Below are 24,608 nucleotides of genomic sequence, written 5' to 3' on the forward strand. Positions count from 1 at the left end.
TATAAACAAACTGAAAACAAATGACTTCTCATCATTAATAGAATTCACAGCTCTGTGAATGTGTTAGACATACAGCAGGTTCAGGGTAACACAGCAGCATGAACAGAACTATAAGCCAGGCTGTGCAGAGGTGGAGACAACATCAATAATGAAGACACCAAATCCTATTACCATTGTAATGGGATGGGTACCAGAGGGAGTTTTCATAGGAGGGCAAGAACGATAGGGCAGAGTAGCACAAATCTCCCCTCAAGGCAGTTTTTTTTTTCTTTTTCGACCGCCGCCTGGCATTTAGGATTGAATTCAGGAAGATCTAACAAATTACCTACAGGAGCTACTAACAGCAAAGCACTAAACTCATTAACGCCAACCAGCTGCTGATGTATTACTTAATTCTGATTTCCAGGCAATTATTCTACACTACAAGATGTATAGGATAGAATTTCTCTGTTGGGGGCTGAGTACTTTGTTTGTTTCCATTATTTATTTTGGCCACCACTTTAATTTTTCATTTACCCCTTTTATTCATTGTTTTTTACCCACAGTGTTGTTCTACCTTGTTTAAACATTCTGCACTGGGTTCATTTTCAATTCATGTAGGTACTAAGCTACAGTTGGTGCCTCAAAAATTTGCTGATCTCATTTTGATGTTCCAATAAAGACTACAGCTGGTTTATGTCTTTAGGGACAGTGAAAAAATGGGCAAGCGTAAGGATTTGAGCTCTTGTGGGGTGTTCCTGGAAGGAACAGTGATAAACTGCACGTGGGGAATGAAGGCTGGCCCGTGTGGTCCGATCCAGCAGACTAGCTACTGTGGCTTAAATTGCTGAAGAAGTTAATGTTGGTTCTGATAGAAAGGTGTCAGAATACACAGTGCATCTCAGTTTGTTGTGTATGGGGCTGCATAGCCGCAGACCAGTCAGGGTGCCCATGCTGACCCCTGTCCACCGCCGAAAGCGCCAACAATGGGCACGTGAGCATCGGAACTGGACCACGGAGCAATGGAAGAAGGTGGCCTGGTCCAATGAATCACATTTTCTTTTACATCACGTGAATGGCTGGGTGCGTGTGCGTCGCTTACTTGGGGAACACATGGATGCACTATGAAATAAGGCAAACCGGTAGAGGCAGTGATGCTTTGGGCAATGTCCTGCTGGGAAACCCTGGGTCCTGCCATCCATGTGGATGTTACTTCGACACGTACCACCTACCAAAGCATTGTTGCAGACCATGTACACCCTTTCATGGAAACGGTATTCCCTGATGGCTGTGGCCTCTTTCAGCAGGATAATGCGCCCTGCCACAAAGCAAAAATGTTTCAGGAATGGTTTGAGGAGCACAACAACGAGTTTGCGGTGTTGACTTGGCCTCCAAATTCCCCAGATCTTAATCCAATCAAGCATCTGTGGGATGTGCTGGACAAACAAGTCCCATCCATGGAGGCCCCACCTCACAACTTACAGGAGTTAAAAGATCTGCTGCTTACAATTGCTGTTGTTCCTGTAAATTTTGTTTTTAAATTTTAAATTGAGTTACGACTGACCTAAAAAAAAACAAAAAAAAACGTAATTAATCTCTTGTAAACTAATGTGACTCATATTTAAATGGACATTGCAGCCCCCGGTCTGGCACTGCTTGATGTGCTAATATCTTGCTGAGAAATAAATAAATAAGTAAGTAAATGAATAAAGATGCTAATAAAGCCATTTACAGAAAGAAGGTCAGCAAATATCATTGACTTGTATATTAAACATAAGTCAGAATTATCTGTGTATGTCAATGTAGATCTACAGTATATTTAGAAAGTAATTAGACCCTTGGACTCTATGTACATTATATTGTGTTGATAATTTAATTTTTAATGAATATAATAGCCATTTCTACCCATTTATCTATATTTAATCATTGGTAGAGTATTTGAACCCTTTTTCAATAATTTGTAGAGTTTTGGAAACCTTATTCAATAATTTGTAAAGTATTTGGACCCTTATTTAATTATTTATAGAGTATTCTGACCCTTTTTAGTAATTTGTAGAGTATTTAGACCCGTATTCAATCATTTGTAGAGTATTTGGACCCTTATTTAATCATTTGTAGAGTATTTGAATCCTTATTCAATTATTTGTAGAGTAAGTTTTACCAGTCTCCCTGTTCCTGCTGCTGAAATTGTGTAAACCAGGTGATGTGCACTGCCTGTTAGACCAGAGTATCATTTTCCTGATGTTGCCAGAGTCCTTAACAGTTGTTTAGTCAACTCCAAGCATTCTGTTGTATGCCTTTTACTCAATAGCGGCTTCTGTCTTTGCCATAAAGGTCTGATTTATAAGTGCTGCAGAAATTGTTGTCTGTCCAATAGGTTGTCTCATCTCTGTACTTGACTTTTAAAGCTCTTTTAGTGTGACTGATGGGTTCTTTCTTACCTCCCTGACCAGGTCCTTCTATTCAGGATGATTTAATATTGTGACAAGCTTTTACCATTTTGAAATTATTGAGTCCTGGGAACACCTGGGGCCTTAGATATTGTTTTATATACTAGCTCTCAATTATGTCCAAAATTTAGTAACGAAGATTCACTAAGAGTGTGTAAATTGATGGCTCTTATAGACATGGGTTGTGCCTAAACTATGTCTAATTGATTCAAATGGCAAGTGGACACACACTGGGTTCTAGAAACATCTCAATATTTATTAAAGCAAACAGGATGCACCAGACTACAAAAGGTCTGAATATTTTTGTGAATAAGAGATTTCAGTTTTAGATTTTTATGTATTTGTGATTATTTGTAATTAAGTGTAGATTGTTAAAAAAAAATAGCAAACATACAACACAATAATTCATGCAAAAAATCAAGGTGTCTAAATACTTTCTGAATCAACTATACATGCAACATCACTATTTCTGTCTTTGTGATCGAGTGCTCGGCAACCGAAGAGAGATTTCTAGCTTGTCAAAAATCTGGATCCGAGTTGCCCGACTGGCAATGAGTGCTATGTCGAACAGCCAGTGAGAACGCAAGATACAGGGTGAGGAGAAACGCAAGGGAAGGAGTTGTCAAAAGGTGGGACCGGGGCATAACATAGTTTATATCAGAATACATCGGCACACACAAGTTTAACAGTATTTCTGACCTTATCGTTCTCTACTAAACAAAACACCAACGTTGCATTGCAAAAAAAATATTTATTAACCTCCAACTCACTATAGAACAATCCATGCTGTTCACATAGCCAAATTCACTGACTTTAAAGACTCCCGATTACAAGAGATCCAGTTGTGTAGTGTGAACTGTACAGCGACCTGACGACTTGGAAAGTCGTGTAGTGTGAACTTGGCATTAGTTAAATGCTGATGTGGAAACACTGCCATGTAGTGGCAGGATATGGTCACTTCACGGGTCATAAAATCGACATGCATTGTGGAAGATGCAGCTTATGTACAAGTTTACAATATATTTGTACAATCGTACGTCTTTTAAGCTCTCACGGGCCACATAAAATGACATGGCGGGCCTTGAGTTTGACACGTGCCTTACACGTATGAATTATCATTCTATTATTTTTCCATTGCTTATTGTCGCCTTGACTAGACAGTAGGAGTTACTGTTGTAGCAGCAAGGCTGTGATTCCATTTAACTTTCCCTCCTAACTTGGGTCGTTGCATCCATGTTGGTAGGCTTGCGCATAAGCCTGATGTCAAGGGGGGAAGGGGGGGGGGGGGGTCAAGATTATAGCAAGGGGCACATTCATTCTTTATCTGTTTTTTCACAGGGTCATCTTAATCAGGGTCGTGGTGGGTATAAATCACTGGGCGAAAGGTAGAGAACACCTTGGACAGGTCACCAGTCCATCACACAGCAATTTTAGGTGCTCCAATTAACCTGACTGCATGTCGTCAAACTTCACAAAAAAATGACCTGGACCGCTCCACTGGACCTTCTTTCTGTGAAGTGACAGTGCTACCTGCCTGCCAAGCCACCATAAGGGGTACATATTGTTCTTTTAACATTTTAAAGAAAGGATGTGATTCCATTTGACTTTCCCTCCATTTGACTTTCCTTTTCAACTTGGGTCCTTGCATCCATGTTGGTTGGCTTGCGTATAAGCCTGCTGCTCCACCCAAGCACCTTAGAAGCACCTTTTTGATTAGTTTATAGGGGTTAAGATTGGATTCTACAGACCCAACACCACAGGAATATCTAAGTAGATAATCATTTAAGAGCAACCTAAAATCAGGACCCCTGTCGCACATGTCGGAAGAAGCATTTATGCCTGATTACTCTGTTGTATGAGAGAGGCATTTGTCAAGCTTTCATCCAGGTCAATCCAATGGGATCACATTAAAATTCTGCTGCACTTTCAGATTCGGGTTGTCATCAGATCCTCTATTAAAAGGGTTGTTTCACATTCCAATCTCAGCTATTCAAATGCTTAATAAAATCTGTCATTAACCTGTAATTAATTAGACAGCTAATTACAGAACACATTTATTATTCCACGCCACATTGTATTCAAAACACATACTGAATAAAATCCCATCTGTAATATTTCAAAAGTGACATTAAATATTAATCCAGACTAATTTACTGAATCTATCAATTAACGTCAGGATTTTGGTAGTGTTAATAATCCATCGCTTCGGGGTTTTCTACGCGGTGTACTTATTTATTGATTACAGCTTTCTTCGTGAGACGACCAGTTCCAGTTTAGATGCAATCGGGTCTGAATTAATGAGGCCATGCATACAAATAGACTTCACTTCCACACGATTTTGACCAGTATTGATCTGATCCCTACCCTAAGGGCCGATCTGTTTCTTTAATTCGGTCCCTATCTTGCCACTTTTGGTGCTTTCTGAGCGTGATGGGCTGTCGGTCCTGTCAAAATAAATACCTAAGCACTAGTGAAAATGACAATTAGAGCTTTACGTTGTTTCCTGCAATGTCTTTAGGGGGAGTGGATTTGATTGGTAGCTAAATGGGAGCCACATAATGACAATGGTCTTGGGGCCCATTACTATAAATGAACCCTTGGTAAACCCTTCAGAAAGTAAGTATATGAGTGAGGGTGTTCCCTGTGATTGGTGTCTTATCCAAAACATAGCACCCTTGGACCCTTCTTGACTCTACAATGAAAGTACAATTATATTCTTTTTCTGCATATCCCAGCTTGTTTGGCAGCTGGAGTCAAAGCTCAAGGTCAACCATTGTACGGCACCTCCAGAGAAGACAGGGTTAAGGGCCTTGCTCAAGGACCTAACAGTGGCTTCATAGCAGAACCTGGATTTAAACCGACAATCTTGATGGCCCAAAGCTCTACCCAGTAGGCTATCACTAACTGTCCATTTTATCAGCTCCACTTATCATATAGGAGCACTTTGTAATTTTACAATTACTGACTGTAGTCCATTTGTTTCTCTTCATACTTTTTTTAGCCTGCTTTCACTCTGTTCTTTAATGGTCAGGACCCCCACAGATTTAGGTGGTGGATCATTCTCAGCACTGCAGTGACACAGACATGGTGGTGGTGTGTTAGTTTGTGTTGTGCTGGTATGAGTGGATCAGACACAGCAGTGCTGCTGGAGTTTTTAAATACCGTGTCCACTCACTGTCCACTCTATTAGACACTCCTACCTAGTTGGTTCACCTTGTAAATGTAAAGTGAGAGACGATCGCTCATCTATTGCTGCTGTTTGAGTTGGTCATCTTCTAGACCTTCATCAGAGGTCACAGGATGCTGCCCACGGGTGCTGTTGGCTGGATATATTTGGTTGGTGGACTATTCTCAGTCCAGCAGTGACATTGAGGTGTTTTAAAACTCCATCAGCATTGCTGGTATCCACTCATACCAGCACAACACACACTAACACACCATCACCATGTCAGTGCCACTGCAGTGCTGAGAATGACCCACCACCCAAATAATAACTGCTCTGTAGTGGTGCTGTGGGGGTCCTGACCATTGAAGAAAAGCATGAAAGGGGGCTAACAAAGCATGCAGAGAAACAGATGGACTACAGTCAGTAAAGGTCTTTCCAAAAATGTGTGTGAGGGGATTATTGTAAGTGGGATATTTATAATTGTCTGTTTTACTACAGCTTTATTGTAATCAGGGTCATAGTGGGAGCCCAATTCACTGGGCAAAAGGTAGGTAACACCTCGGACAGGTCGCCAGTCCATCACATGGCAAACACTCACTCACACACACACACACCAGTTTGGTGTGGAAGAACACCAGCCTGGCAGCAGAAAGTCCTTACCATTAGGATGAACTGGAATATTGATTGCAAGCCCAGACGTCTCGTCCAACAATCATGTCTGATGTCAGAAATGCTTTTTGACTAAATGGGCCACAGAAACACTAAAATCTAGTAGGTCTTTCCAAAAATGTGTGTGAGAGGATTATTGTAAGTGGGATATTAATTTATTTATTGTCTGTTTTACTACATATTCTCTAAATTTTAGGGTATATTTTACTATATTTTCTTTTAGTTTTTCATGTTCTTAATTTTTTATCTTACTTGTTTGAATTTCATGTTCTCTTTATTGTACCTAAATGTTTGCAAGAAGTCTTTCTGAGGTTCTAGATCTCAGGAATGTTTTAATGCTTTTAATTAATTTTTTCTCCCTATGTAAAGCACTTTGAATTGCCACTGTGTATGAAAGGTGCTATACAAATAAACTTGCCTTGCCTTGGCTTCCCCTACAGCTTTATTGTAATCAGGGTCATAGTGGGCGCCCAATTCACTGGGCGACAGGTCGCCAGTCTATCACATGGCAAACACACACACACCATGCAGTTTGGTGAAGGAACACCAGTGGCCTGGCAGCAAAAAGTCCTCAACATTTTTGTGTGTGAGGGGATTATTGTAAGTGGGATATTTATTCATTCATTGTCTTTTTTACTACAGCTTTATTGTAATCAGGGTCATACTGGGTACAAATCACTGGGGGAAAGGTAGGTAACACCTCGGACAGGTCGCCAATCCATCACTTGGCAAACACACACACACACCAATTTGGTGACGGAACACCAGTGGCATGACAGCAGAAAGTCCTCAACCTCATAAAACACCTTTAAGATGAACTGGAATATTGATTGCAGGCCTAGACGTCTCGTCCAACAACCGTGTTTGATGTCAGAAATGCGCTTTGACTAAACAGGCCACAGAGACACCCTAAAATCTAGTAGAAGGTCTTTCCAAAAATGTCGGATATTAATTTATTTATTGTCTGTTTTACTTTAGCTTTATCCTAATTAGGGTCATAGTGGGTACAAATCACTGGTGGAAATGTAGGTAACACTTCGGACAGGTCGCCAATCTATCACATGGCAAACACACACACACACACACACACACACACCAGTAGCCTGGCAGCAGAAAGTCCTCAACCTCATAAAACACCTTTAAGATGACCTGGATTATTGATTGCAAGCCTAGACGTCTCGTCCAACAACTGTGTCTGATGTCAAAAATGTTTTTTGCTTAAGTCGCCGCTCAGGTGGCGCAGGGTAAAAACACACGCTGGAACCAGAGCTGGGATCTCGAATACATCGTATCGACTCTCTGCTCTGCCTGCCGGCTGGGCTGAGCAACCACATGAACAATGATTGGCCTGTTGTTCAGATATGGGTGGGATATTAAGCCGTATAGGGCCTCTCTTTCATAACTAATGCAATTACGATTGATGGCGCCTGCACAGAGTCGGGAAAAGAGTGCTCTCAGGGTGTGTCTCCCCATACACAGTGCTGAGCTGCACTGTACTCGTCAAAGAGTAGGTGATAAGATGCATACGGCATGCTGCCCATGTGTCGGAGGGGGCATGGGTTAGCTTCGTTCTCCTCAATCAGAGCGGGGATCGGCATTGGTGGAGAGGAAGCATGACGCAATTGGGCAATTGGACGCGTGAAAAAGGGGAGAAAATGCATAAATAAAATTTTAAAAAATGCTTTTTGACTAAACAGGCCACAGATACACTATGGACCATGGGAGAAAACTAGAGCTCCTGGGGAAAACCAATGTAGACTCTGGGAGAACACACAGACTTGGAACGCTTTACCTGGGGATTGAACTCAGTACCTTCCTTCTGTGAAGTGACAGTGCTACCCACCAAGCCACGATTATTGGTACATATTGTGTAACATTATGTTTACTTACATTTTAGTGTAAGTAAATAATTGGGTGGCGTGTGGTGCCCTACAATGATTTCACAATGTAATTACTGCATTTGGCAACTAGAAAAATAAACCATGCAGTATAACATTACTATATATCATAACATAACAGTATTACTGTGTTTTGTATGTAGTGATGCACTCAGAGTAACAGTTTCCCACAAGTAACCCCCCTTTGTTTTCAGTCATGTTATAACCACAGGCTACCGAGTGTGCCTTTGGCATTTTGAGTAACCGAGGCCTTTAATGTACCTACATACCAACACCGAGACACCAGCTCACTCATGCAAGAATATCCCCCAACACGGCAGATACTCAGAGTAATCCCCTGCAGCTTCAACCTGTTGGCTATCAGGCCGGCCGGAGGTGTTTTTGCCCTTTATCTGACAGATGCTTTTCATGTTTTAGCTCTCAGCACCATCATAAGGTCAGCTATATTTGAAAAGGCTTGTGGTTCTGCAAAGGTCTAGCAGATTCACTGACAGAAAAGGAATGCAGAAGGATTTTCATTTGTACCTCAAGAACAGAGAATTTCTCCTGAGATAGAAGCTGCATTTTGTAACTGAGGATTCTTACAGTGCCTTGGCATGTATGAAGAACCACCCGGCTCTCTGTGTTGTTTTATTAGTGGCACCACCAAGTCCTGAGTTTGGTGATCAAAGCATTTTGCTATAGATTTTACAATACTAGGGAATTGTAATGGAGTGATAAAAAAAGCTTCCTGTATTGATCCCCATGGGGGAAATTCAGGTGTTACAGCAGCACAGAGAGAGTAAATAAAATAGGGTAGAATAAACTAAAAATATTGATTATATATACAGTATATATATATATATATATATATATATATATATATATATATATATATATATATATATATATATATATATATATCTATACAGTATATATACACACTGATCAGCCATAACATTAAAACCACCTCCTTGTTTCTACACTCACTGTCCATTTTACTGGCTTCACTTTACCTATAAAAGCACTTTGTAGTTCTACAATTACTGACTGTAGTCCATCTGTTTGTCTGCATGCTTTGTTAGCCACCTTTCATGCTGTTCTTCAATGGTCAGGACTCTCACAGGACCACCACAGAGCAGGTATTATTTGGGTGGTGGATCATTCTCAGCACTGCAGTGACACTGACACGGTGGTGGTGTGTTAGTGTGTGTTGTGCTGGTATGAGTGGATCAGACACAGCAGCGCTGCTGGAGTTTTTAAATACCGTGTCCACTCACTGTCCACTCTATTAGACACTCCTACCTAGTTGGTCCACCTTGTAGATGTAAAGTCAGAGATGATCACTCATCTACTGCTGTTGTTTGAGTTGGTCATCTTGTAGACCTTCATCAGTGGTCACAGGACGCTGCCCATGGGGTGCTGTTGGCTGGATGTTTTTGGTTGGTGGACTATTCTCATTCCAGCAGTGACAGTGTACCTCAAGGAAATTTACATAGACATTTACACCGATCAGGCATGCCTGGTCGGTGTATATAGTCACTGGAAAAACTACTCTTAGACAGTTTCTGGAAATAGAGATCATAACCGAGTCTCCAAACTCTAGACCGATGCTGCACTCACAAAACCAAAAACAATATCTCATAGTTAATCAAATTGTCATGATTATCAAACCGCTTTTACACAGATCATGCCAAAGCAATAAAGTCACATACTGCCATACCTCTAAACCAAGAGCATAATGTGTCTTTTTCACTTTCCACAACAATCACTCAGAGTTCCTCAGTCACAGGCGGAACTGACAGGATATGTATTATTATTGATTTTCTGCCCACCGCAGATCAGTAATGTGATGATTAAAGAGGATAAAGAGAAAGAAAAATTCAATTCTAGCTGAAATAACACAGAAGAGGTGCCAGGAGAAAAGTATTGCACAGCACCTAGTTCTAAATGTGTCCCCATTTTCACCCTACATTCCACAATTTACATTTAAAAAGTTTCAATAGCCACATAACTACATCTTCTGTAAACTAGTGAAATATGTGAGAATTTACCTTACAGAGTAAAATGTGTGTTGTTTTCTACCTTTATGTTGGCTGTGTTTACCGTAAAGGTACAGTAGGTCATAAGCACATTTATCCTTTAAAATCACGGCTTAAATGAGAGACGAGGGCAAACACACACACACCCAGATGTTACATATACATAGTTTATTCAGCATTACGACAAACAAGACCTAGTTTCAGAGGACACAAAAAATAACAAGACACACAAACCCATGACCTATGCTAACCGCTATGCTAAATGCAAATTGCTAATGCCAATCTAAACACACTCTCCAAACTTTCCCCTACCCTAAGCTAAGCCAAACCCTGAAAAAAACACAAACACTTATGCTAAACATAAATTAGGCTACAACATAAGACTCTTAGGCAAGGTACATGAACTAGAATACAAGATTCTCTGAGCAAGATTACAATATACAATGATCAGCCATAACATTAAAACCACCTCCTTGATTCAGCACTCACTGTCCATTTAATCAGCTCCACTTACCATATAGATACATACCTTTTTAGCCTGCTTTCACCCTGTTCTTCAATGGTCAGGACCCTCACAGGACCACCACAGGGCAGGTATTATTTAGGTGGTGGATCATTCTCAGCACTGCAGTGACAATGACATGGTGGTGGTGTGTTAGTGTGTGTTGTGCCGGTATGAGTGGATCAGACACAGCAGCGCTTCTGGAGTTTTTAAATACCGTGTCCACTCACTGTCCACTCTATTAGACACTCCTACCTAGTTGGTCCACCTTGTAGATGTAAAGTAAGAGACGATTGCTTATGTATTGCTGCCACATCTTCTAGACCTTCATCAGTGGTCACAGGACGCTGCCCACCGGGCGCTGTTGGCTGGAAAATTTGGTAGGTGGACTATTCTCAGTCCAGCAGTGACAGTGAGGTATTTAAAAACTCCATCAGCGTTGCTGTGTCTTATCCACTCATACCAGCACAACACACACTAACACACCACCACCATGTCAGTGTCACTGCAGTGCTGAGAATGATCCACCACCTAAATAATACCTACTCTGTAGTGGTCCTGTGGGGGTCCTGACCATTGAAGAACAGCATGAAACGGGGGCTAACAAAGCATGCAGAGAAACAGATGGACTACAGTCAGTAATTGTAGAGCTACAAAGTGCTTCTGTATGGTAAGTGGAGCTGATAAAATGGACAGTGAGTGTGGAAACAAGGTGCTGATTGGTGTATATGTATATAGTGGTCGCCACAGCAGATCGGGTCCACGTACCAGACTTGGCACAGTTTTTACTTCTGATGCCCTTCCTGATGTAAACCTGGGCCCATTCGTGGCTGCATAACAAAACCTGGATTCAAACCGACGATCTTCCACAAGGCTACCACTGTTCCTTTGCTAAACATTGCTACCTCAACATATAGAATATTACAATGCTCTTTATCTGTCATACGGCTTATTAAAAGCTTGGTTACACTTTATTTGAAGTGAAAAGTGTACATGCAATCGTAGGGAACATAATGAGCACACCAACAATAGATAGCTATAGATTCCAAGCAGAACGCAGAACCACTTTGGGAATAATTGTGATGCGATTTGTATGTGAATGACTTTACATTTAAATTTTTGGCATTTAGCAGACACTTTTATCCAAAGTGACTTCCAGTACTGTGACAGTACATTGTCTAAGCAATTGAGGGTTAAGGACCTTGCTCAAGGGCCCAACAGTGGCAACCTGGCAGTGGTGGGGCTTGAACCAGCGACCTTTGGATTACTAATCCAGTACCCTAACCACTAGGCTACAACTGCCAACATTACAGAGCATGCAAACGTCATATAAATATATAAATGTCATAGTATGACAGTTAACTTTTTTTTCTTTGATCCACAGGAAAACTGCTGTTATATTTGCTAAAGTTCGTTGGCATCCCTGATGGGACCTCCTTTTATTTTCCACCATTTATCAAAACTCAAACTTACAGCCCAGTGTGACAAAAGCAATATTTTCTTTACATTTCCTAAATCTAATTTAATGTTTAGGTGGTTGTCATTTATATTCTTAGCAGAAAACAAATATCAGTAGTAATTTTAAAGCAGCATTCGGTGACTTCCCTTGAGCTTGGTTTATAAGTGATAAAGTTTTAGAAAGTCAGTGCCACCATCAGCTTTGTCCTTTCCACAGTCCTGCATAATATTGCTTGGCTCACAACTGACATTCTAATTCTTCCTGAAAGTGTTTAATTGGGATAAGGTCAGGTCTCTGTGCAGGTTACTGAAGTTCCTCCACACCAAACTTGTCAAACCATGTCAATATAGGACTTAATTTGTGCACATTTGCACATTTATACGAAAAACTCGAAAGGGCACATCCTGAACTGTCACCACAATGTTGGAAGCATAGATACACTGACCAGGCATGACACTATGACCACTGACAGGTGAAGTGAATAACACTGATCATCTCTTCATCACAGCACCTGTTAGTGGGTGGGATATATTAGGCACTAAGTGAACAAGTGCCAAATTGTGATGGCTAGACAACTGGGTCAGAGCATCTCCAAAACTGCAGCTCTTGTGGGGTGTTCCCGGTCTGCAGTGCTCAGTATCTATTAAAAGTGGTCCAATGAAGGAACAGTGGTAAACTGGCGACAGGGTCATGGACGGCCAAGGCTCATTGATGCACGTGGGGAGCGAAGGCTGGCCTGTGTGGTCCGATCCAACAGACGACCTACTGTAGCTTAAATTGCTGAAGAAGTTAATGCTGTTCTGATAGAAAGATATCAGAATACACAGTGCATCAAAGTTTGTTGCGTATGAGGCTGCATAACCGCAGACCAGTCAGGGCGCCCATGCTGACCCCTGTCCACTGCCGAAAGCACCAACTATGGGCACGTGAGCATCAGAACTGGACCACGGAGCAATGGAAGAAGGTGGCCTGGTCTGATGAATCATGTTTTCTTTTACATCACATGGATGGCCGGGTGTGTGTGCGTCGCTTACCTGGGGAACACATGGCACCAGGATGGTAGGAGTCCAACACAATATTAGAATCAGAATCAGAATCTTTATTTCGCCAAGTACCAGGTGTACAAGGAATTTCTTTTGTTGCAGGTGTCAACATATACACATCTAATTAAATAATATAAAGTTGTACTACTGTATATATAAACATAGAATAAAAAATAGAATAAAAAAATAGCAGCAATAACAACAGTATAGCATCCGATAAAGTGTGCAATACAGATGTATAGTACAGTACATTGCCAGATTTTAAGTGTAAAAAATTGAGCAGTGTGATGTTCACCATGTTTGTTGAAGTCCATGTGCAATTGTTAAAGTTGATGAATGTGGGAAAAGTCCTTGTGGGAATAGTCCTTGTTAAGTATGGTGATGGCCTGTGGAAAGAAGCTGTGGAGGTGACGGTTGGTCCGAGTCTTTAAGGCTCGCACTCTCTTAGGAAGGTGGTCATAATGTTATGACTGATCTGTGTATATTTCTATGCAAGTGGCTTTATACATCTTAGGTGTAGCCGAATAGCTTGAACTTAATAATTAAGAGGAGTGTTTATATATATCGGGATATATCAGCCAAACCCCAAGATTTCCAGTAAAGACCTTTAGTGTAGTCCTCTACAGTCCAAAATTCATGTTTTTTTACACACCTCAGTCTGGCTCTTCTTTGCTTCTCATTGATGAAAGGCAAAGTCTCCACTAGGAGCCCTCTTTGTGGTACACTTTACCCCAGCTGCTGTTAGCTATTCTTTTTATAGGTCACTTGATGTCATTCTATGGTTGTTGAGAGACATTGGAATAAGTTGGTGGTCTCCAGTCAGTTGGAGTAATTTCCCTCTCTGCTGGTCTATAGATTTCTGTACCCAGTGTCTGCTACTTGACCTTGTTCTTAAGTCAAAATTGAACCCCTCTTTCATCATTGAAAACTTTTTCTATTTTGATCTTCGAGGTACTACATGCACAGTTTTTGTCACCCAGCTGATCCTACTGCAAGATGATAGCCATGATCACAGTTTTTCCCCCTTTTTGGGTAAATAAGATTTGGTTCAGTAACTTTAATCAGTACCTCATTAGGTAGAATGTGGTGTGCTTATGTTGGAACTCTGACACTTGAATGGACTGACTGCCATGCATTTAGAAATGCAGTTAAAATGTATTCACTTTCCCTTTTTTCTTATCAGAGCTGTATTTTTAGCCATATAGTGTAGATGTGTAGTGACATATTTAATTAGTTTCTATTTAAGTGAGGACTGTAATGGTGAGATTTTAATGATACTGCAAATTTTAATCAACATTTCTTCTCAGCCTTTCACTCCCCCCTTTCCAAAATACTTTTTTTGGAGTGTGTTCCAGGTATCAGATTCTAAATGGCTCTTCTTTGCTTCTCATTGATGAAATACTTTTTTTTCTAGCTTTGCATGACTTTGTGGTACACTTTAACCCAGCTGTTGTTATCTATTCTTGTTGTAGATCACTTGATGTCATTCTATGGTTGTTGAGAGACATTGGAATAAGTTGGTGGTCTTTAATTGATTGGAGTAATTTCCCTCTCTGCTGGTCTACAGATTGCTGTACCCAGTGTCCGCTACTTGACCCTATTCTTTCCTCATTAAAAAGTTTCTCTATTTTGATCTTCATTCCAGTAGTTTTTGTCACCCAACTGGTCTTACTGCAAGATCATAGCCATGATCACAGATTTTTTTCCCTTTTGTTAAATAAGATTTGGTTCAGTAACTTTAATCAGTACCTCATTAGGTAGAATGTGGTGTGCCTATGTTGGAACCCTGACACTGGAATGGAACGACTGCCATATATGTGGAATTCAGATTTCTTTTTTTACAGAGCTGTATTTTTATTCATAATGTAGATGTGTAGTGACATATTTAATTCGTTTCTATTTAAGTGAGGACCGTAATTGTGACGCGACGGATCAAGAATGGACGCTCGCGGATTGTAAGAAGAACACTTTAATAATGCGTGGAACAAAACAAAGGCACAAAACAAAACCCGAAACACGGAAGCAAACAACACAGACTAGGAAAAGGCAAAAAGCGTAGTTATATATATCAGGCAGAAATCGGTACACAGGAAAAGCTAATAGAAGAATAAACGCTCGGTAAGCTCAGGAAAAATACACTGGCAATACTTCGCAACGAGCCCGAATAACCACACAGTATATATATGGTCCATGATTAGAAGCAGCTGCGATCATTAGTATTCCGGGGAACCGATTCCTTGAAGAGATTCAGGATTCACGGAGTAGTCAGGTGATCGGGTCACGTGCGTTCCAGAAGGATCCTGGGAATCGTAGTCCTCACTCTCCGGCACAGAACCCGCTGTGCAGGAAGTGCGTGTGACATTACCCACCCCCGATGAGTCCGGGACGGCCACGGGACGAGGACGCCCGCGACGACCACCAACCACGCGACCGAAGGAACCGACTGAGGAGACATCTGGACGCGACGAGGACTTCCTGGTGGGACCACTAGTGAGACCACCGTCCGATCTGGACTGAGGTTCAGAGGGACGTCTTCTAGGCCGACCTCTGGGACGGGGACCAGGCTTGGCTGGGAAGCGCTGATGAAATTCTGCTTTAAGTATGGGATCGAGGACCTCCCCAGCTGGCACCCAGCACTGTTCCTCGGGACCATAGCCCTCCCAGTCGACCAGATACTGGAGCTTGCCTCCACGTCTCCTTGAGTTTAACAACTGACTGACAGCATAAGCAGGAGACCCGTCGATAACTGTCGGTGGTGGTGGCATCGAATCAGGCGAGACCTCGTCCAATGGACCTGGAATGACAGGTTTAAGAAGGGATACATGAAAAGAACTCGATACCCGGAACTGAGCAGGTAAGTCCAACCGATATGTGACGTTATTGATTCTCTTAAGAATTCTATATGGACCAATGTACTTAGGGGTAAGTTTCTTGCACCCCTCGGCAAACCTGAAGTCTCTGGTCGATAACCACACTCGATCACCTGGTTGGAAGAGAGGTGTTTCACTGCGATGCCTGTCGGAACACTCCTTATAACGCTGAAGAGCAGAATCAATGCGTTGGTGAGTACTCTCCCAGACCTCCTCACTCCTCCGCATCCACTCATCAACAGCTGGTACATTGGTTGTGAGAGCATGCCAAGGCGCCAAAGGTGGTTGATATCCTAGAATGCACTGAAACGGGGTCAGGCCAGTAGAAGAACTTACAAGCGAGTTTTGCGCCATCTCCGCCCAACCCAGATATCGTGCCCAGTCATTAGGGTTATTATGGCAATACAGTCTAAGAAACTTTCCTAATTCTTGGTTCACCCGTTCACATTGTCCATTAGATTGTGGGTGATACCCTGAGGTCAGACTAACAGACACTCCGATTTGTTCGAAGAAGGCAGACCAGACTTGGGACGTGAACTGGGGACCCCTATCAGACACAATGTCTTCAGGGATACCAAATAAACGAAAAACTTGAGTAAACAAGGCCTCCGCAGTCTTGAATGCAGAAGGGAGAACTGAAAATGGTATAAAACGAACACCGCGAGAAAATCTGTCCAAGACTGTAAGTACAGTAGTGTAAGTAAGGGATTCGGGAAGATCTGTAACAAAGTCAATGGCAATGTGAGACCAAGGGCGAGCGGGTATAGGCAAAGGCATTAACTTCCCTGCAGGCAACGTTTTCGGTGTCTTGCATTGGGCACAAACAGAACAAGAGGAGACAAAGCGGTGAACATCAGCAGAAAGAGTCTCCCACCAGTATTTGCTAGCTACCAGTTGCCGGGTTCTACCTTCCCCTGGGTGACCAGACGACAGCGAGGAATGAGCCCAAGTGAGTAAACGATCCCTGAATTCTTTGGGAACATAGATCTGGTCTACAGGGCATTGGTCTGGTGGGTGCACTCTAGCCTTTTTAATGTCTTCATCTATCTCCCATCTAATGGCTGCAATACTGACCTCATCTGGAAGGATAGGTTTGGGTTCTCTGTCTTTCTCAGAGACCTCCTGACACTGGGATACAGCGACTCTGGACAGTGCATCCGCCTTCGTGTTCCGGGTACCAGGGCGGAAAGAAATGCTGAAACGAAACCTTGAGAAGAACAAAGACCACCTGGCCTGACGTGCATTCATGCGCTTGGCATTTTTGAGATATTCTAAGTTCTTATGGTCTGTAAGAACAATGAAAGGGTGATTGGCCCCCTCCAACCAATGTCTCCATTCCTCTAAAGCTAGTTTGACTGCCAATAATTCTCTATCTCCTATGCCATAATTACTCTCAGCGGGACTAAGTTTATGAGAGTAAAAAGCCACTGGGTAGAGCTTGCAAGGATTACCAGCACGTTGCGAGAGAACAGCTCCTACTCCCGATTCTGAAGCATCTACCTCCACCACAAAAGGTTCGGCCGGATTAGGGTGTCTGAGTATGGGAGCTGAGGTAAACGCCTTCTTTAACAACTCAAAGGCTGACTCTGCCTGTAAACTCCAAGCAAGCTGTTTGGTGGCTCCCTTTAAGAGGGTAGTAAGGGGCGCAGCGATAGAACTGAAATGGCGTATAAAACGACGATAAAAATTAGCAAAGCCAAGAAATCTTTGTAGTTCCTTAATGGAACATGGACGCGGCCACTGAACCACGGCTTGAACCTTATGGTCATCCATAACTATCCCGTTATGACTAATAACGTAACCGAGAAAGGAAATGGTCTGAGCATGAAATTCACATTTTTCTACTTTGATGTACAAGAGGTTTTGTAAAAGCCTACCCAACACAGAACGGACATGAGCAACATGGGTATCTAAGTCAGGGGAATACACTAGAATATCATCTAAATAAGCGATTACAAATCTCCCAATCATGTCCCTTAGGACATCATTGATGAAGGCTTGGAACACAGAGGGGGCGTTGCTAAGCCCAAAGGGCATTACACAGTATTCGTAGTGCCCCCTAGTGGTGACAAAAGCTGTCTTCCATTCATCCCCCTCTCTCATTCTTACCAAATTATAGGCGCTACGGAGGTCTAATTTGGTAAAGTACTTGGCTTCCCTGAGTTGTTCTAAAGCTATAGGAATGAGAGGCAGAGGATAAGGGTATTTCTTAGTGACTAGATTAAGTTTCCGATAGTCGATACATGGTCTAAGAGTACCATCCTTCTTATCCACAAAGAAGAAGCCGGAGGCCGCAGGCGACGTGGAAGGTCTAATAAAACCCTGGGCTAACGCCTCCTGTATATAATCCTCCATAGCACTCTCCTCCTGTTGAGTGAGGGGATAGACCCTTGATTTAGGTAAATCTGCATTCTCCTCAAGGTCTATAGCACAATCATACAAACGGTGTGGAGGTAATTTTGTAGCATTGCCCTTGCTAAAAACCTCCAGCAGGTCAGAGTACTCGGAGGGAATCACATACGACTTTTCGGACTGAGGGTCTACAACAGACGTGCATCTTAGAGGTACAGAGGGATACAGTAAACAATTGCTATGACAAAATGGGGACCAGGCTACTAACTCACGGTTCGACCAAGAAATGTTGGGATTGTGGAGTTCTAACCAGGGGAGACCAAGAATAATCTGATAAGAAGACATAGAAATTACAAAAAGAGAGAGCTGTTCCACATGTAAAGCGCTAGCTTGAATTGACAAAGGATAGGTAGTAGAAGAAATGGGGGCCTCTCCAACAGGCTCTCCATCCAGGGCGGTGACACGGAGGGGAGTTTTCAAGGTCTTCACTGGAATCTGTAGCTTGGAGACTAGCTCAGCATGGATGAAATTCCCCTCTGCACCAGAGTCAATCAGGGCTGAAACAACAGAAACTCTTTGTTGGTAGTAAACCTTTACGTGCAAAAGAAATGACCTTGAAATTAACCCCTTTGTGGAAATACTCACCACATTAGCACGTGAAGTACTCTCCACGTGCTTTCCAGGGGTTGAAGACCTTGACCTTTGAGGACGAGCCCCACAGTCACGCAGCACATGACCCGCCCTGCCACAATACAAGCACAAGCCACTAGCAAATCTGCGCTGCCTCTCCTCAGTGGTGAGACGAGTGGTGTCGAGCTGCATAGGTACCGGGGTCTCCTCGATGAAATCATTGACAGGATAAACACGAGACACACGTGGGTGAGCTGAGATGGTTCTCCTGGGTTGAAGTAAATGATCCAGGCGAATGGCTAATGTGATGAGTTTGTTAAGAGACAGATTCTCATCCTTACAAGCTAGTTCTGACAATATGTCACCATTGAGTCCCTGGCGAAACATCACTCTCAAGGCTGGATCATTCCATCCGCTACCAGCCGCAAGGGTGCGGAATTCTATGGCATACTCAGACACAGATCGTTTACCTTGACGAAGTTTCACGAGTAGGTCCCCACTGGATCTCCCCTCATGAGGGTGGTCAAAGACAGCCTGGAATTGCTCCAAAAAAAGTTCATAAGTCATGGTGTTGATCTGTGACCACATGGCTGTGGCCCACTCCAAGGCTCTACCAGTCAAGCGTGAAATTACAAACGATATTTTGGATTGGTACGAACTTACAGGAGAGTTATTGAAATAAACAGAGCATTGTAGCAAAAAACCCCGACATAAATTTGGTGAGCCATCAAACTTGTCCGGTTTGCTCACAGGAAAAATCATATTCCCCACAGCGGGTCCTTGTGAGAGTTCACTGTGTGATGGCTGTGGTACCTCTACAGGATAATTTTGAAATTGAGCAGACAGTTTACCAATACCCTCGATAACCTGAGCAATCTGAGTTTGTTGCTCACCCTGTTGTCGAGCCAGACGGTTCAGAGACTGGGAAAGCTCCTCCATAGCCTGTTGGTGTTGTCCAAGAAGTATGCCTTGGCTGGTTATGGCCTTCTGAAACGCCTCGGGATCCGCCATCCAAACGACGTCGGCGAAGTATTCTGTGACGCGACGGATCAAGAATGGACGCTCGCGGATTGTAAGAAGAACACTTTAATAATGCGTGGAACAAAACAAAGGCACAAAACAAAACCCGAAACACGGAAGCAAACAACACAGACTAGGAAAAGGCAAAAAGCGTAGTTATATATATCAGGCAGAAATCGGTACACAGGAAAAGCTAATAGAAGAATAAACGCTCGGTAAGCTCAGGAAAAATACACTGGCAATACTTCGCAACGAGCCCGAATAACCACACAGTATATATATGGTCCATGATTAGAAGCAGCTGCGATCATTAGTATTCCGGGGAACCGATTCCTTGAAGAGATTCAGGATTCACGGAGTAGTCAGGTGATCGGGTCACGTGCGTTCCAGAAGGATCCTGGGAATCGTAGTCCTCACTCTCCGGCACAGAACCCGCTGTGCAGGAAGTGCGTGTGACAGTAATGGTGAGATTTTAATGACACTGCAAATTTTAATCCATATTTCTTCTCAGCCTTCCACTCCCCTTTCCAAAAAAAAAAATCCCTCCATGTTTAAGAGCTCACAGACTGAAAACTAAAAGTCTATTATTATTTAAATGACCTCTCATCCCTTTATATAGATGGGCACTCCTTTAACAAAAACTGCTTACATTTTGCTCCTTTATTGTCCTTAGTTAAGAGGTTCGTTTGCCCAGGGGAGACAATTAAGTGTTAGAAGAACTTTACAGTATTCACAGCTAATTAATTCTGACGAGACTCTTCTGCATTCCGAGCGAAGAACATCTTGCGGTCGGCCTCAGGACGAGCTGTTTCTGTATGGCATACAGATATTTAAATACTCCCTGACAATATCAGATTCTGTTATCAACAAAACATCTCAGAAAATATATTAAGGCCAAAAGTAGGTGGACACCCCTCAGGTGTTTCAGCCATGCTTATTGCTTAGAAGCGTATACAATCACAATACATCAAAGACATGGTTTGATGTGGTTGGTGTGGAGGAACTCCAGTGGCCTGCACAGATACAGTGGTGCCTTGAAACTCAACGTGAATTGGTTCTGGGAGTGGCATTGAGTTTAAAAGGTGTTGAGTTTTAGGGTATTTTTTCCCATAAGGATGTATGGAAAACCTGTTAATGCGATCCATGGTCCTGTGGAACTGCATATACAGTATTTTAGGCTAATGTAAAATAATGGGGTTGTTATTAATGCAAGTATAATATAAAAACACTGAAATACAATAAAAAAATTAGTTACAGTTAAAATAAAAAAAAAATACAATAAAACCTGCTCTTTACATTTGCTTCTTTATTGTTTCCTTATGCTTTTTAATTAGTGGAGAGAACTAATGAGCAGTAATAATTAGGAGAGGTTTAGTGTTTATGTCGTTCTTTTAATACATTGTCACTTTAAGCTTTTTTTAACGATAAGTGTAGACTCTCTCTGAAAAGCTGATTCTCACAATTTCTCAGAACCCGGAGCTATAACACAAGTTTAAAAGTGAAACAGTGAGGAAAATCCAGCTAAACACAGATACATGTGGCACTTTCAGAGTGAATCTGATGGTTAATCCACACAAATGCAGATATGTCTCGTATTCACACTTTAATGACATTTTACTGCACCTCTCAAGCCAAACACTGAAAAAAGCAGCAGTCGTACACACGTGGAGTTTAAGGGAAACGTTGAGTTTAGAGGTACAAATTTCTTGATGAAGGGTGCTAGATATTGAGTTTAGAGAACGTTGAGTTACAAGGTACCACTGTACTTTAATTCAACTAAACACCAATAATAAACACCTTGGATGAATTAGAATGTCAACTGTGAGTTAAGCCTTCTGACCCAACATCAGTGCCTTATGTCCCAAATGTCTTATGTTCCTTTTGACTAAATAGGTAAAAGTAGAAGCTGATGTAGCAACAGGGAAAGAATGCAGTAATAATGCCAATAGTTTTGGAATGAGATTTCAAACAAGCTCATGGACAGATGTCCACATACTTTTAGGCATATAGTGAATACACCGACTAGGCATAACATTATGACCACTGACAGGTGAAGTGAACAACACTGATTATCTCTTCATCACGGCACCTGTTAGTGGGTGGGATATATTAGGCAGCAAGTGAACATTTTATCCTCAACCTTGATGTGTTAGAAGCAAGAAAAATGATCAAGTGTAAGGATTTGAGCAAGTCTGACAAGGGCCAAATTGTGATGGCTAGACGAGTGGGTCAGAGCATCTCCAAAACTGCAGCTCTTGTGGGGTGTTCCCGGTCTGCAGTAATCAGTATCTATCAAAAGTGGTCCAAGGAAAAAACAGTGGTAAACCGACTACAGGGTCATGGCCGGCCAAGGCTCATTGGCTGGCCCATGTGGTCCGATCCAACAGACGAGCTACAAAAGCTCAAACTGCTGAAGAAGTTAATGCTGGTTCTGATAGAAAGGTGTCAGAATACACAGTGCGTCACAGTTAAAGGGCTGTTTTGGCAGCAAAAGGGGGGCCTACACAATACTAGGAAGGTGGTCATAATGTTATGCCTGATTGGTGTAAGTCAAAAGTGGCAAGCAGACTGGACCTAGGACTTTGCATGGGTGGGGGGTTGTTCATACAAGGAGGAAAAATGATGCCTGTTTCATGATTAAATGAATAAAAATGACCTGACCTTCCACCTACTCATTTTTCAATAGCTGCCAGATGTCTGATCCAATTAATTCCACCTCCCCTTGTTCCATGTGTCCATTCCACCTCATACAAAATGCATTCCATCACAGTGCAAACAGCTCTACTGACAAATTAGTATAGCTGGCCGATAATATTAAGAAGGAGATGAAAATGTTATAAAAATAATAGCAGCAAAATTACACCCTCCATCACACAGTCGTACAATCAATAAGGGCTTTGTATGATAATCAGATTCCGATTGGAATTAATTGGAAAGTCAATAGAAATTTGTTCTTTGGGCAACCTGCACAGCTAATTAAGTGTCTAGACTGAACTTTCTAATCAGCACAATAATATAAAAGCCTCCAACCTGGTGCAGCCAAAATTAATTGGTTTACCTCAATAGTTCTGGATTTGTGAAGAGCACAACAGATCTGAATAAATAAATAGAGCTGCATAGCAATAAACAATCAACAAGAGTGACTTAGGTGGTGGTCTAACAAGCTAGTCACCGGCCTGGTCGGGCTTTGACAGACAATTGGCCCTGTTTGAATAAAGGAAGGTCAGATGGGAAATTACCGCCTTGTCTCACAGTGTCACGTAATGTCTGGTTTAAGCACCAACACGAGTGGCAGAGATACATGTGATCCAGGTTTTTTGTAAAAATCTGCCCCTGGCTGGAGTAAAACTGTTGGGTGGGTTGCCAGATTGTAGAGGGAAATTAGATATATTTTATACATCGATTAGCCATAACATTAAAACCACCTCCTTGTTTCTACACTCACTGTCCATTTTATCAGCTCCACTTTGTAGTTCTACAATTACTGACTGTAGTCCGTCTGTTTCTCTGCATCTTTGTTAGCCCCCTTTCATTCTGTTCTTCAATGGTCAAGGCCACTACAGAGCAGGTATTATTTGGGTGGTGGATCATTCTCAAAATATCCAGCCAAAAGCACCCCGTAGGCAGCGTCCTGTGACCACTGATGAAGGTCTAGAAGATGACCAACTCAAACAGCAGCAATAGATGAGCAATCGTCTCCGACTTTACATCTACAAGGTGGACCAACTAGGTAGGCGTGTCTAATAGAGTGGACAGTGTTGCTGTGTCTGATCCACTCATACCAGCACAACACACACTAACACACCACCACCATGTCAGTGTCACTGCAGTGCTGAGAATGACCCAGCACCCAAATAATATCTACTCTACTGTATAATGGTCCTGGAAAAGTCCTGACCATTGAAGAACAGCATAAAAGGGGGCTAACAAAGAAAGCAGGGGAACAGATGGACTACAGTCAGTAATTGTAGAATTACAAAGTGCTTCTTTATGGGAAGTGGAGCTGATAACATGGACAGTGTGTGTAGAAACAAGGAGGTGGTTTTAATGTTATGGCTGATTGGTGTATACCCAACAATATACAGTGGATTCAGAAAGTTTTCAGACCCCTTGGACATGGATATATCTGTCATTTTTACCCATCAATTTACAGTTATTAATCCATAATAAAGTAAAAAATGTTTCTTTTCCTTACCTTTCCTGTGGTACTCCACATTGTGGTCTGTGTATCCTGTTTCCTTTAATTTACCTGGAAATGTGTCTACAAATTAATTGGGCTCTACCTGTAGCAATGTGATTGCTTCTATATGGATTAGTGTTTTCCCAGAACCTTCCATCTTCTCTTTGTGTCATCAGGCTTCTTAATGACTTATTCATTGTTCTCCTAATTGTGCCTGGCCTTCATCTTCCTCTTCAACCTTCAACTCTTCAAGCATAATTGACCTTTCCAGTCAATTGGTTCTTCTCATAATGTGTCCAAATTAGAGAGCTTCAAGTGAGAGGTTGGGTTTAATTTGCTCTAGAATCCATTTGTTTGTCCTGGACATCC

At 42.1% G+C, this 24,608-nt stretch overlaps 1 non-coding gene across 1 annotated transcript; it reads right to left on the reverse strand.

Annotated features, from left to right (window-relative positions):
* Positions 1-11,914: 11,914 nt before the first annotated feature.
* On the reverse strand, positions 11,915-11,988 carry trnat-agu (transfer RNA threonine (anticodon AGU)). The gene has a single exon. It is a non-coding gene; the product is annotated as a tRNA-Thr (tRNA).
* Between the last annotated feature and the right edge of the window lie 12,620 nt (positions 11,989-24,608).

Source organism: Trichomycterus rosablanca, chromosome 13 (genome assembly GCF_030014385.1).
Source record: "Trichomycterus rosablanca isolate fTriRos1 chromosome 13, fTriRos1.hap1, whole genome shotgun sequence".
Taxonomy (NCBI): Eukaryota; Metazoa; Chordata; class Actinopteri; order Siluriformes; family Trichomycteridae; genus Trichomycterus; species Trichomycterus rosablanca.